This window comes from Scardinius erythrophthalmus (assembly GCF_964197995.2).
Source record: "Scardinius erythrophthalmus genome assembly, chromosome: 24".
NCBI lineage: Eukaryota > Metazoa > Chordata > Actinopteri > Cypriniformes > Leuciscidae > Scardinius > Scardinius erythrophthalmus.
In genome coordinates, this window is record NC_138244.1 from 29102068 (window position 1) to 29114221 (window position 12154).

Here is a 12154-nt window from a genome sequence, read left to right on the forward strand (position 1 = left end):
TATCAAAAGACTGTAAATCAGGATAGCTTTCATCTGACTGTTGGTCTTCTAAATCACATTTGGTTGAGGCTTTGTTATGGCCCACCTTTGTCTTGAGACAGGACATGTGAGTCTGCAATTGTTTGTTCTGATCGTTTAACGTAGCAATACACTGCGCTTGTTCTTGTGCAATGGATAAGCTGAATTCTCTGTGAACACAGATAATGGCTTTCACATCGTTCTTGCGAATACTTTCTCCTAGTACCTTCTTACAATCTTCAATTGACCACACTCTGTTGGCATCAATGCCAAATTTCTTTGTTAAATTCAACCTGACTTTCTCAGTCACGATGGAGTCCATGTGCTCTGATAACAAGGACTTGAATTCACTATCTGTCCAAAAAGGTGTAATCTGTCTAGTACTTTTCCTAAACATTTTGTGAATTTCTATTACCACAAACAAAACATTAAAACTTCTCTCTACTGTCTACAATAGAGGGTACACTTGTTAACACAGCTTAACTATTGTTAACTTTCCAAATTACCACACTTAACTTCCCTGCTGACAAGAACAGAGGATCAACAGAAATAACTAGCACGTAAAGCTAATTCTTCTCTGCCTAAAGCAAAGGACACCAACTGTTAGCACTTGATGCTAACTTTCTCTAGCTTACAGATAGGTCTTCTCTAGCAAGAGCATACACACAATATTAACATGTAACTGTTAATCTTCCCTGCCAACAACAGAGGGTAAATTTCATCTCTAAAAGAAAACTTTTTAGAGGCTTATCTTTAGTTAACCAAACTCTACAGCTGTTTGTTAACTTCTTCTCTGAACGACGCAGAGGAAAAACACATTTGTACTGGTCTGCATTGGTTCTTTGGATGGAGTGAAACTCACCGAATCGTTGGTTGTACAGAAAAAATTTCTGGAACTCAGTCAGCTTTGTTGAGATCTTTGAGCTTGAAGTTTCAAGATTCAGTCTGGGACTCAGTCAGCTTTGTTGAGATCTTTGAGCTTGAAGTTTTCAATCTGGAGGAAGCTGGAAAGCTTGAAGTTTCAAGATTCAGTTCTTTGAGTTTCCTTTTTCTCCATCCGGGTCACGGCACCATCTCTTGTAAAGTTTTCTTTGATCGAAGCAGAGACCAGTGAGACAGTTGGGATCGCGTTCAACAGAAGTTGTTCTTTATTGAGAACTCCACTGTACGCGGCTGTAGAAACTTCCAACATGATCTAACTCAAACATTATATATTTACAGTTATATACCTTCCAAGGGAGAGGGACTTTTGGAGGTGGAGACAAATTCAAACAAAGCATGTAAATGATTATACAGGTTAAGGTAACACCCTAGACTGTGAGGGTCTGGCCAATCCTAATTCAATCAGCATAAGGCTCCAAGAGCCATTTGGGTCCGAAAGCCATTTGCAGAACAAAAGGTGAGATTCTCAGTGAAAGTCATTCAACCTAACTATTCAACGTCTGGGCTCCGAAAGGTGAGAATCAAGTGATCTGACTCATTTAAAACACAATAGAGCTGGCAGGAATGGAGACTCTTGCTGGAGACTCAATAATCACCTGAAATCAGTCTACTAAATTTTATCAGTTTAGATACTATTGCAGTGGAAAAACTAAATTAAACATTTAATAAAAATGTAATCCAACACTAATCACCTCACCTGTACCTCGTCACCTGTTCACTATATACATTCACTTGCACCACTCTTCATTGTCTGATCTCGTCTATCCATGGACACACAGACTCTACCTCGATCCTTACCTGTTCCACTTACCTGCCATCCTCGTCTTCTGATCCTGTTCCACGAACCTGTTATCATCGTCAGTGACTCTCATCCACGTCTGCCATCAGCCTCATTCCGTTGTCTACCTGTGAAGGACAATACTGTTATTCATCAGCTAAGTTCAATTCAACTATCTTCATTGTGTTCAACTCACCATTTACATCTGCTGGTTTCCGTGCTTCTGTTCATAATAAACTTAAGTTACATTATACTCGCCTGTCTGCTTCATCACTCTCTGTGACAGATGTAACGTCATTCTGTTGTATAATATTTGTTCCTTCGTGTAAAATGGAAATGCATGGTTATTTTATAAATATAAGCAAAAATCTATATGGTGTAACAGAGTTTTAGAACTAGACAAATCTCTCTGCATTAATATTAGGCTTTAAAATGCATTAATAGGCTAATATAAAATGTCATCTAGATGATTGAAACGTAAGTTCTACCACTCGGCCATGACTTTACTCGTTGAGAAATGGCCAAACTTTCGTTTCTCCAGTGTGTGTTCTCAACGCTCTTCATTCGTCTCATTCCTCAATATAACAGTAAAAATAATCAGCTTCATTGCATATAATTTATTTTTGTTTGTTATTTTTGTTATTAGTTTGTTTTTGTTTGTTTTGTTGTTATCGTGCTGCTCCCCCGGGGAATAGGCTTATATTGCCCACCGACATCTACAATATGAAATATAGGCTATATTGTTCTCGTCTCTATTTTTAACTTTTGATTCTATTTTTCTGTCTGAAAAAAAATTCTATTCTGTTTACCATAGTTGTAGTATTTCATCCTTACTGTTAATTGACATTAACGCCACTTACATTTCAAAATGCGACAATTGCTGCTGTTTTGCACAATATCCCTTTGCGCCACCTGACGGTCATTTCGCAAATGACTTTGAAATGCGACTGGTTTATTTTTGTCGTGGCTGTAATAGGCATTCTGGTTGACTACCTACCGTTACCGTATTACAGTAAACATTGTGATTGTATTTTTTTTTTTCCATAACCTAGTCTGTATTGAATTGACATCTATGGACCAGTAAGGTGGGGATAAACTACTGAGAGGGGGAAACCTATGAGGAAGTCTTCACCACAGGGTTGGCCCCCGAGGCCTGCTGCACTTCGGTTCTTCCCTGGGCTCCTCACTGGTCTGTGTGTCCTATTCTGTCCCTGTAGGTGATTTGCAAACTTTACTGTGCAACATCTCCATCTTCCAATGAAAACATCTTAGCAGACATCATAACCCATAGAGGATGTATGAGTGAATGGCTTGTGCTGTAGCATAACATTTAAGGCTGTGTGTGTAGTTAACCAGTGTCCCCCAAAGGAAGGCTGAGACAGTCACTTTCCTTTTGTTCTTTAAAAAAAAAAGTATTTCATCTTTGTTGTAGGTTACTGGGGAGATTAAGCACTCACAGCCTAAATGGTTAACACCTCAACAAGCCGCCCCACGAGTTTAATGACGAGGGGAGGGGATGCTTCAGAGTAGCAAGCAGACTGAGCAGAAGCTGAGTAACAGTTAACTTCTCTAAAGTTCTTTTTCTTTTTCCTACACTCATTTCTCCAATGTCCATGCTTACCACAGTAATAACAGCTGCCCTCTCTCTTAGGACATTTGCGTTTCTGTTGATTTTCTGTGTTGACTTTAAAGGATGCTGTTGCAATTTTTACTCTTTACTCTTGCCTTCACATCAGAGTCTCTTTCCCAAGTTGCTAATCTGTCCAAGTTGTTTTGCAGGGTTCTAATGGACATTGTGAAGTCTAAGAAAGGCAATGGCTTTCCATGTTCTGATAAAAGACCATCAAACCATGTGCGAACTAGCGGTCTAGCACCTTCTCTGGAGTGTCATCTATCCCACTGTATGCTGCAGCTGACTGACAAAATCTTTCAGTGTACTCACTTACAGTTTCACCCTTCTCCTGTACACAACTAGTGATCTTTGACCAGTCCATGTTTGGTCCAACAATGTTCTTCAACACTCTCAGAACTCCCTCAATTCATCTTTTCTGGCATGTTGTAAATCAGAATTGTTTACAGCCTTTTCAAAATCATTGAATTCTGACTCATCAAGATCTGTGATATTAGCTGGGTGACTTCAGCTAGAGACATATCATAAGAGCATATCATGGGGTGGCTCCAGCCTGAGAACGGGGAGGACACCGGACAACCAGACAGAGACGGCAGAGCGGACTCTGCCAAGGGAAAGACACGGCCTCACTGCAGAGAGCTGGTCGTGGAGGAATACGCATATGGGATCGCCGCAGGGATCACCACATATGAAACCCAGCTTAGCACAAGTTACACAAGCATACGAGCACTAGGCCTGGCGTCAGACCCTCCGCAACGTCTCGCTGATCGCGCCGTCACACCAACACTGAAGGCACCTTGTATCTTGTAGATCTGAAATCAAACAGAAGCTTGGCTCCGAAGTGAAAGACAATGTGTGTGTGCGCCCGCTCCCTGTTTATATCCGCGCTGCGCTGTGCGTGACGCGTTTCACGCACGCCAACATTCATTGGCTTGTTCTGTAGACACTCAAAGATGATAGGGCTCCCTGAAGTGATCCCAATTTCGTCGTCACGTCATCGTAACGTCAAACGTGAGCGACTGATAGGGAACTCAGTTATGTAAAAGACATGTGTCCTCTAGTGGTGAATTTTGTAAGTGCAATTAAAGACATTGACTTTCCTACAGCAATAATATAAGTTGTAATATAATAAGTTTTGCAGGGACAAGCGCCACTCATATTTCTCCACATTAGATTGTGTTAAATGTTTACTTACATCATCATAAATTGTCTACACTCACCACTCACATTTTCTACACATTTTAGTCCAGTTTAGCAAGAGATATAAGATTATATGTTTACTTAGTACATCATAATAAATGAATAAAGTGTGTGAAAGGTTTGATATTGTGTAGTTTGTGATCCTCCATCAGCAGCTGCAGTTTCTCTCAGCTGTATCAGTGCAGTCACTGTGACGTCTGACTGACAGAGGTTTTTGTACGACTCTTTATCACTGTGTGAACACATGTTTACTGTTTGGATAGTGAAAACTCTGACAGTAATAATCTCCTGTATCTTCAGTCTGGACTCCACTGATGGTCAGAGTAAAATCACTGCCAGATCCACTGCCACTGAATCTAGATGGAGTTCCAGACTGGAGGGTTGTTGCATAATATATGAGGAGTTTAGGAGCTTCTCCAGGTTTCTGCTGATACCAGGCTAAACGATTACTATAATACACATCACTGCTGGTTTTACAGTTTATTCTGACTTCTTCTCCTGGTTGAACTGCTGGTATTGATGGACTCTGAGTTACAGTGATCTGTCCTCTACACTCTGGAAGAAAATACAAACAAAAATTAAAATTAAATTATATATATATATATATATATATATATATATATATATATATATATATATATATATATATATATATATATATATATATATATATATATAATCACATTTTAAGAGAATTAATAATCATTATAAAAACTGTATTAGACAAACCTTGAATAAACAGTGCAATGGTCCAGATGAAGATGATGATTGTGTTCATTGCTGTAGTTTAGTCTTGTGTGATGATGAAGAGTGTGTTCTGCTCTCAGTCATGAAGTGTTAAACTCACAGCACTATAAACACTCTCAGAGCACTGAAGCATGTGCTGACAATGCAAAGAAGTGGGCAGGATTTACAACAGCTTGTGCTGATAACAAACTCATATACACTAGAGTTACAGAATCATGACTTTATTTAGTATTTTTATTGTGACTCCTGAGACACTGAGGATGTGCAGATGAACGTCCATCTCTGTGTCCATATTCAGTCATGTGACCATCATCACTGCTACACTTCCACTAGATGAACCGCCATCACTAAAGTAAGATCATGAATCATGAGTCTGTTCAGAAAGTATCAGGACTGATTGTGAATCTCTAATCAGAGTTCATGGTGTCACTCCATCTATCATGAAGCCTCATGTGTGTCTGAAATCATCAAATGGAGAAGAAACAGGCTGTTAAAGATGGAGACATATTAGAGCTTGTTCACGTTTCATGATCTTGTATGGAGATTCATAACCAGTCCAGATACTTTTAGAACAGACCTTGAATATGAAAACATGCTTGACTGTGGAGAACATGCAAAATACCTTTTATATTTTCATTGTTTCATTGCTGCACGATTAATCTTTAAAATACCTTGATTCAAACACACACACGATCTTATCCTAAATTACAAAAACTACCCTTGAACTATCGATATTTATGTTACAAATATTCAAATGATCACAGAAGTACTGAGATAAAAGTTTATAATTAGAGTATAAACACAGATGTCTACGACAACCAAAATAGAGTAAATCACCTTTTGAAAGTCGCTGCCTTCAAATAACGAGTGTATCGATTACATCTGATGCTTCAAAACATTCATAAAGACGCATGAATGAATTTTTTGTGTTCAGAATTTTGTGTTCAGAATTTACATGTAGGCCTATACAATGAGCACATCATGAATGCTTTTTTTTTCAAACCGTGTTTTTGTCTTATCCTGAATCACTACGTTAAGCCTGCAATAAGCGTTTATACTCGGACTGGCGGATCGCAGCCGCTGCGGAGTAGCCCAGTAGCCCAGTGCCTGCGTGACATATCATAGACATCAATAGAGAGAAGTAGCTCCGACAACAATGTTCTTCCGCAAGACGCATGCAGTTCTGTTTATTAACTGCTAGAGCGCTGATTTATCCAGTAATGAAACAAGTAAAGTATTTATGAATCAATCATTCTGTTCTACACACATCTTACATGGGTGTTCAAGCATATTCTACCCCTTCTGAGAGGGTATTCTCCACTGCTGGAGATTATACAATAAGCTATATAGGAGAGGTCCCAAATTATTCTAGAGAATGCAGAAATTTTTATTTTCCTTCAGAAAAAATTATATTTTTTGCAAAAATTGCTTAATAATATGTTGAATTTGTTGACATTACCAGTCTGTTAAACTCATTTGGGATTTTTCCCTTACTACTATTTTTTTATTAGTTGTTTTAAGATTTTTTAATGAATGGGAACCGGAACCGGAATCGGAAAATTTCTTACGATTCCCAACCCTAATTATGAGAAACTCCACAACATCATCCATGATCAAAGAGGTCAAAGGTCACCTCAGAGGTCACAGCTCATCAAATATATTTCTTTAAACAGTGTTATATCAGAAAGCATTTAGTCAAATCTGAATGAGTGAGTGTTGAGAAGAGCTGAGGATCTTCTAATATCAGTGTGTTGAAGTGTTGTTTCTCTCTCTCTGCTGGAGTGTGTGTTCACTCGAGTGGAATAGAGGTTTTTGTACGAGCGTTTCATTAGATTGTATCACTGTGGTGGACTTTCGGTGGAGGAACTAAACTGGTGATCAAATGTAAGTCTATTTAATTACATATTTAAAAAAAATACAATTTAGATTTCAGAAAGTGTTTTACAGTGGAAACAAGAACAACATTTATTAATAATAATGATTATTAGATATTGTGGCAAAACTTTACTTATAACTGTAACCAAAGTTAAAATGTTTAAAATATTTGCAAATTCCTTGTTACGTCTAAAATTGGTTGTTTATCATGAGTTTTAGTGTATTATAATTTTTTGGAGGTGTAACAATGAATAGATAATATTACAATGTATTCATACTTAACAATACTTTTTATAATGCAATATGTATAAAAGCTTTAAATAAACTGTTACTGATATTGTTGTATACTAATTTAATCTAAAACAATGATATTATTATAAGAATAGCATTATTCCTTTCAACAAAAAAGGAAATCTAAACATATTTCCACACTGTGTCTCACTATGAGTTTATTCAGTTTATTACAGGTTTGTTTTTCCTTCATTTATTTCTACACTGAGTTCATATTTAGTTCATCTTTTATTGTAGAAATCATACATGGAAAAAAGAGATTTGACATCAGAATGTAAATGTTGCTGCTTTCTGTAGTTCAGTCAATGATACTGAATCTCTTTTGCTCATGTTGTGCTTATAATTCAGTGTTTTGTTCATTCTGTGTGATTCAATTGTGTTTTAACTCTGTTTGAAATTGAGTTACATTTTCAGTTCAGGTGAATATCTCAAAATGTAAGATATTTATGTTCAGAGTGAATAATTGCTGGAATTAAAGCAGTCAGATCGGCCTGATAATAGATAATATGTGTTATAACTGCTGTTACACTTATTGATTAGATCATACATGCATTTTAATGTATATAGCAGTGCATAATTAATGCATTAAAAATGTAATTGTAATTGTGTGTGTGTGTGTGTGTGTGTGTGTGTGTGTGTGTGTGTGTGTGTGTGTGTGTGTGTGTGTGAATGTGTTGTGTTTGTCTCCTGCAGCTGGTCCCACAGTGAAGCCCTCAGTGTCTCTGCTGCCGCCCTCTTCTCTGCAGATCTCTGGAGACTCAGCCGCACTGCTCTGCCTGCTCAGCTCTTACTCTCCACAGGGGGCGCTGGTGAGCTGGACACTGGACGGGTCAGAGGTCACCGAGGGGGTTCTGACCAGCGCAGAGAGCCAGCAGGACGGCCGCTACAGCCGCAGTAGCGTCCTGACCCTCAGCAAAGCACGCTGGGAAGAGGGAGAGCTGTACGTCTGCAGAGTAACACATGATGGAGCTCCTCATGAGGTCTCGTTCCACAAGAGCTCTGAGTGCTGATGTTTCTCTCCTGAAGATGAGCCGTATCTGAGTGTCCTGTGTCAGGCAGGATTCACATGAGTCTAGTGCTGCAGCTGGAGTGATTTACAACTCAATACTGAAAGAGTGTGTGTGTGTGTGTGTGTGTGTGTGTGTGTGTGTGTGTGTGTGTGTGTGTGTGTGTGTGTGTGTGTGATCTTTCAATCTGCTGTGTTTGCTGCAACATTCAATAAAGCTTCTCAACAAGTTCACTTTGTGTCTGACAACATCATTCAACTAACAGATGAAGATGCAGGTGCTTTTCAGAAGGTTGATGTAGCAGTAAATGTCAAATAAAGCTCTTGGGGTTTGAACATGGTCTCTGGAGACAGAGCTGCTCTATTCTGAGAGGATCACAATCACTCCACTCTGACAATGCAAATGGGGTTTTCAGTCTCACTCTCTGATTGGTTACATGATCTGGACTGGAACACTTTCACTTCTGCTTTAGTGAAGCAGCGCAGACAAACTGATCATTTATAGGAGATTAAAAACTTTAGAATATAAAAAATATCATAAAAAAAAGCAAAAGCAGGTGATGGTATTTTAGATATAAAAATATAATAACAATAATTTAAAAAGCAAGATCATAAATCAAGAATCAGCCGTTGTGACAGTAATTGTGTAAGAATGTAAAAGTTGCTGTGTCTCAAATGGAAAGCATCACGTCCAGACAGCAGAAGTGACTGAATGCAGTCTGTTCAGTTTGATTGACAGGATCATATATTACACCTAAAACATGATGATCATATTGAAACACTGACTCATTCTCTTCATAAACACAAGATTGATGATTGTAATGATATAGTGTTATTAGTGTTTGAAAATACAATAATAAATCATTAATCAAACCCGAACTAAACACTGCCAGAGTCAAGAGGAAGATGATGCTGAAAGTCATGTTTGTTGGTTGATGAAGAAGAGCTCTTGATCATGTCATGTTCAGTTCATAGAGCTATAAACACATGCAGAGTGAAGCATGTGCTGATCATATAAAACACCCTCTGACTGCATTATAGTGCAGCAGTGAAGCAGCGCAGACAAACTGATCATTTATAGAAGATTAAAAACTTTATTATATAAAAATATCATAAAAAAGATCAAGATCAAGAAACAGCCGTTCTGACACTAATTGTTTCATAATCATTACATTTATAGACAATGGTGTAAATATATATGAAAGTGTTATGAAAATCATAACTAATACATGATCACAAATGAAGAATCAGTGTGTTGTTAATAAATGTTAATATCATAGTGTATTTGTTCATTGTTCATACATGTTTATATTAAAGTGTATTTGTTAATTTTATAATAAAAACTCTTGGTTGAATGTGTGTTTCACTGCCAGTTTCTGCCCAGCCGACTCTCAGCCAGATCTGTCTTACAGTGCCTGGGCCAGACCTGGGCCATATCAGTCAATAAGAGTCGCTTTACAGGGTGTGGGCCACATCTGGGCCAGAGGAAGCTCTGTGTGTCCATGTTCAGTGTGTTGGGCCAGTTTTGGGCCGGGGACCCAGCCAGAAGTGGAGGTGGGCCAGGCAAAGTTTGCTCTCTGGCCTGCTGTTATCAACTCAAGAGTGAACCAGAATCATGTTGCTCTAGTGATGGAGAAACAAAGCTTTTAGAAACCATTGAACCGATTGATTTGCATAATGATTCACTGTATTGAAGCTCTGGAAACGCCACACGCTGGTCAGAACAGCGGAAACTCAGCATAAAAACACCTTTTACACACCAAATGCAAATGTTTTAATTTAAAGTCTAATCTATTCAATGCAATTACCAAATCATCTAATACCAGTAAATATGAAATGTCTTTATAATATGTGTTAGTTTATTAAATTGAAGGGTTTGTTTTATTTGTTTTATGGAGAGCTTGGTAATCAGACCAATTAGACACTTTTAACTACAACTCCTTTTTTATTATAAAAATGTGTCAATAAACATTAATATTTAAAAAACTGATCTGAGATCAGGTAAAATGAAATAGACAGTGGTTCATGGGTTCACAGAGATCATCGCCCCCTAGAGACGAACCAGTGACATTTGGAAACAGTGATGACATGAAGCCAGTGCTGCCAGATTTGGGCAGTTTTGAGTTTGATTGTGCTGGTAAAAATTGGTTTGGCGGTTTTCAAGCACCTACATTTTATAGACTAATTGGTTAATAAACAAAACTCAAGTGTGCATTAGAGGATGACACGGGAGTGGATTTTCACTCCTGTCCCGTCCCACTCCCACAGAAAGAAATCTTGTCCCGTCCCACTCCCAGACCAAAGTTTAAAAAATAATCCCATCCCATCCCGCTCCTGGTAAATTGACTCCCACTCCCATCCCGCTCCTGTTTAAACTGACTCCCGCTCCTGTACCGCTCCCATATATTTTTTTCTTCAATTAGTGTTTAGTTAATACATAGAATTTGATTTAATCTGCTCTCCATCTCCATCCTGTTTTAGACCAGCTGCTGAGCCCCTGTTTCTAGATTTTCTCCAGAAAATGGAAGACAGCAAATAAAATCTGGGTGGGCACGACCGGTGGCCCACCCAATCAGATTAATAAAAACAATTTAAATTTTTAATTGTAATAATAATAATAATGAACTAATAAATAATTTCATTTTAATAGTTTCCTGAGGACATTTATGTACAATAGCTACGAAAAATAGCTACAAAAGAAAAATATTATGTCGGCATATCACGTGTCAGTCCACTGATGCTATCACGCAACTCATCTCTGTGCGCGCACTGACTTAACGTTGTGATAGTGACTCGCGTAACAAACAGATGAACTTCAGGTTTAAAGCAGCCGGATCGAGGGCTGACTGACATGAGTACAAGGTAATTAAATTCACTACGTACCGATCTGCTATTGTTGACATTTATCAGGCGTGTAGTGTTACATAGGCGTAATTTGCGGGTGGGACATGTCCCCACCACTTTTTAAAACATCTCGCGGCACGAATGTACCAATTCTACAAATAAATTAAACATCTCCAGTTAACCAGCAGAGCATTCATTTCGTTCGTTTGTTAAATAAGAGACGATCTAGCGCTGAAATGTTTTTTTTTTTTTTTAAATCAAGTGATGAAAGCGCGCTTCAATCCGTTGCGGATACTCTCTATTCGTTCTGGTGAAATCACACATCATAATGCACACGTGTCCCTCCTTGATATACAACCACTGATGAACATAATCAGTTTTGATGAAAAAAAAAAAAAAAAAATTATACTGGGGCGGATTAGATCCCACAACCTCTGATACTGTTCGCGAAAGCTCTACCACTGGACCATTTACATATACGTTATTTAAATAGGCGAATCTAAGTATTTTAGTCACACAAAAATTCTATTAAAACAGCATAGGCTACATCTAATTAAACGACAAATGTAGCATACTATTTAAATCGATGGACATCGTAATGTTATTGTACAATGTACATATAATTTAGCAAAGTTACGTGTATAGCGTGTAGCCTATATAAGCTTAAAAAACCGGGCCCACCTATTAATGACATTCTGTATCCGCCACTGCTTCTGGGACGGCTGGGTCGTGTAGTTATTTTTTAATTGCGTTACATTGTAGGCGTATTAAAAGGAAACTACAAAATGGTGCATTTACTTTTTTCTTTTTTGTCGTCTTTGCT

At 38.1% G+C, this 12154-nt stretch overlaps 1 gene segment (V, D, J or C); it reads left to right on the plus strand.

The window, feature by feature from the left end:
- The first annotated feature begins 6589 nt into the window (after positions 1 to 6589).
- Positions 6590 to 9841, plus strand: LOC308684220 (immunoglobulin lambda constant 7-like). The segment is given in 4 exons: positions 6590 to 6625; positions 7148 to 7199; positions 8175 to 8959; positions 9534 to 9841.
- The last annotated feature ends 2313 nt before the right edge of the window (positions 9842 to 12154 follow it).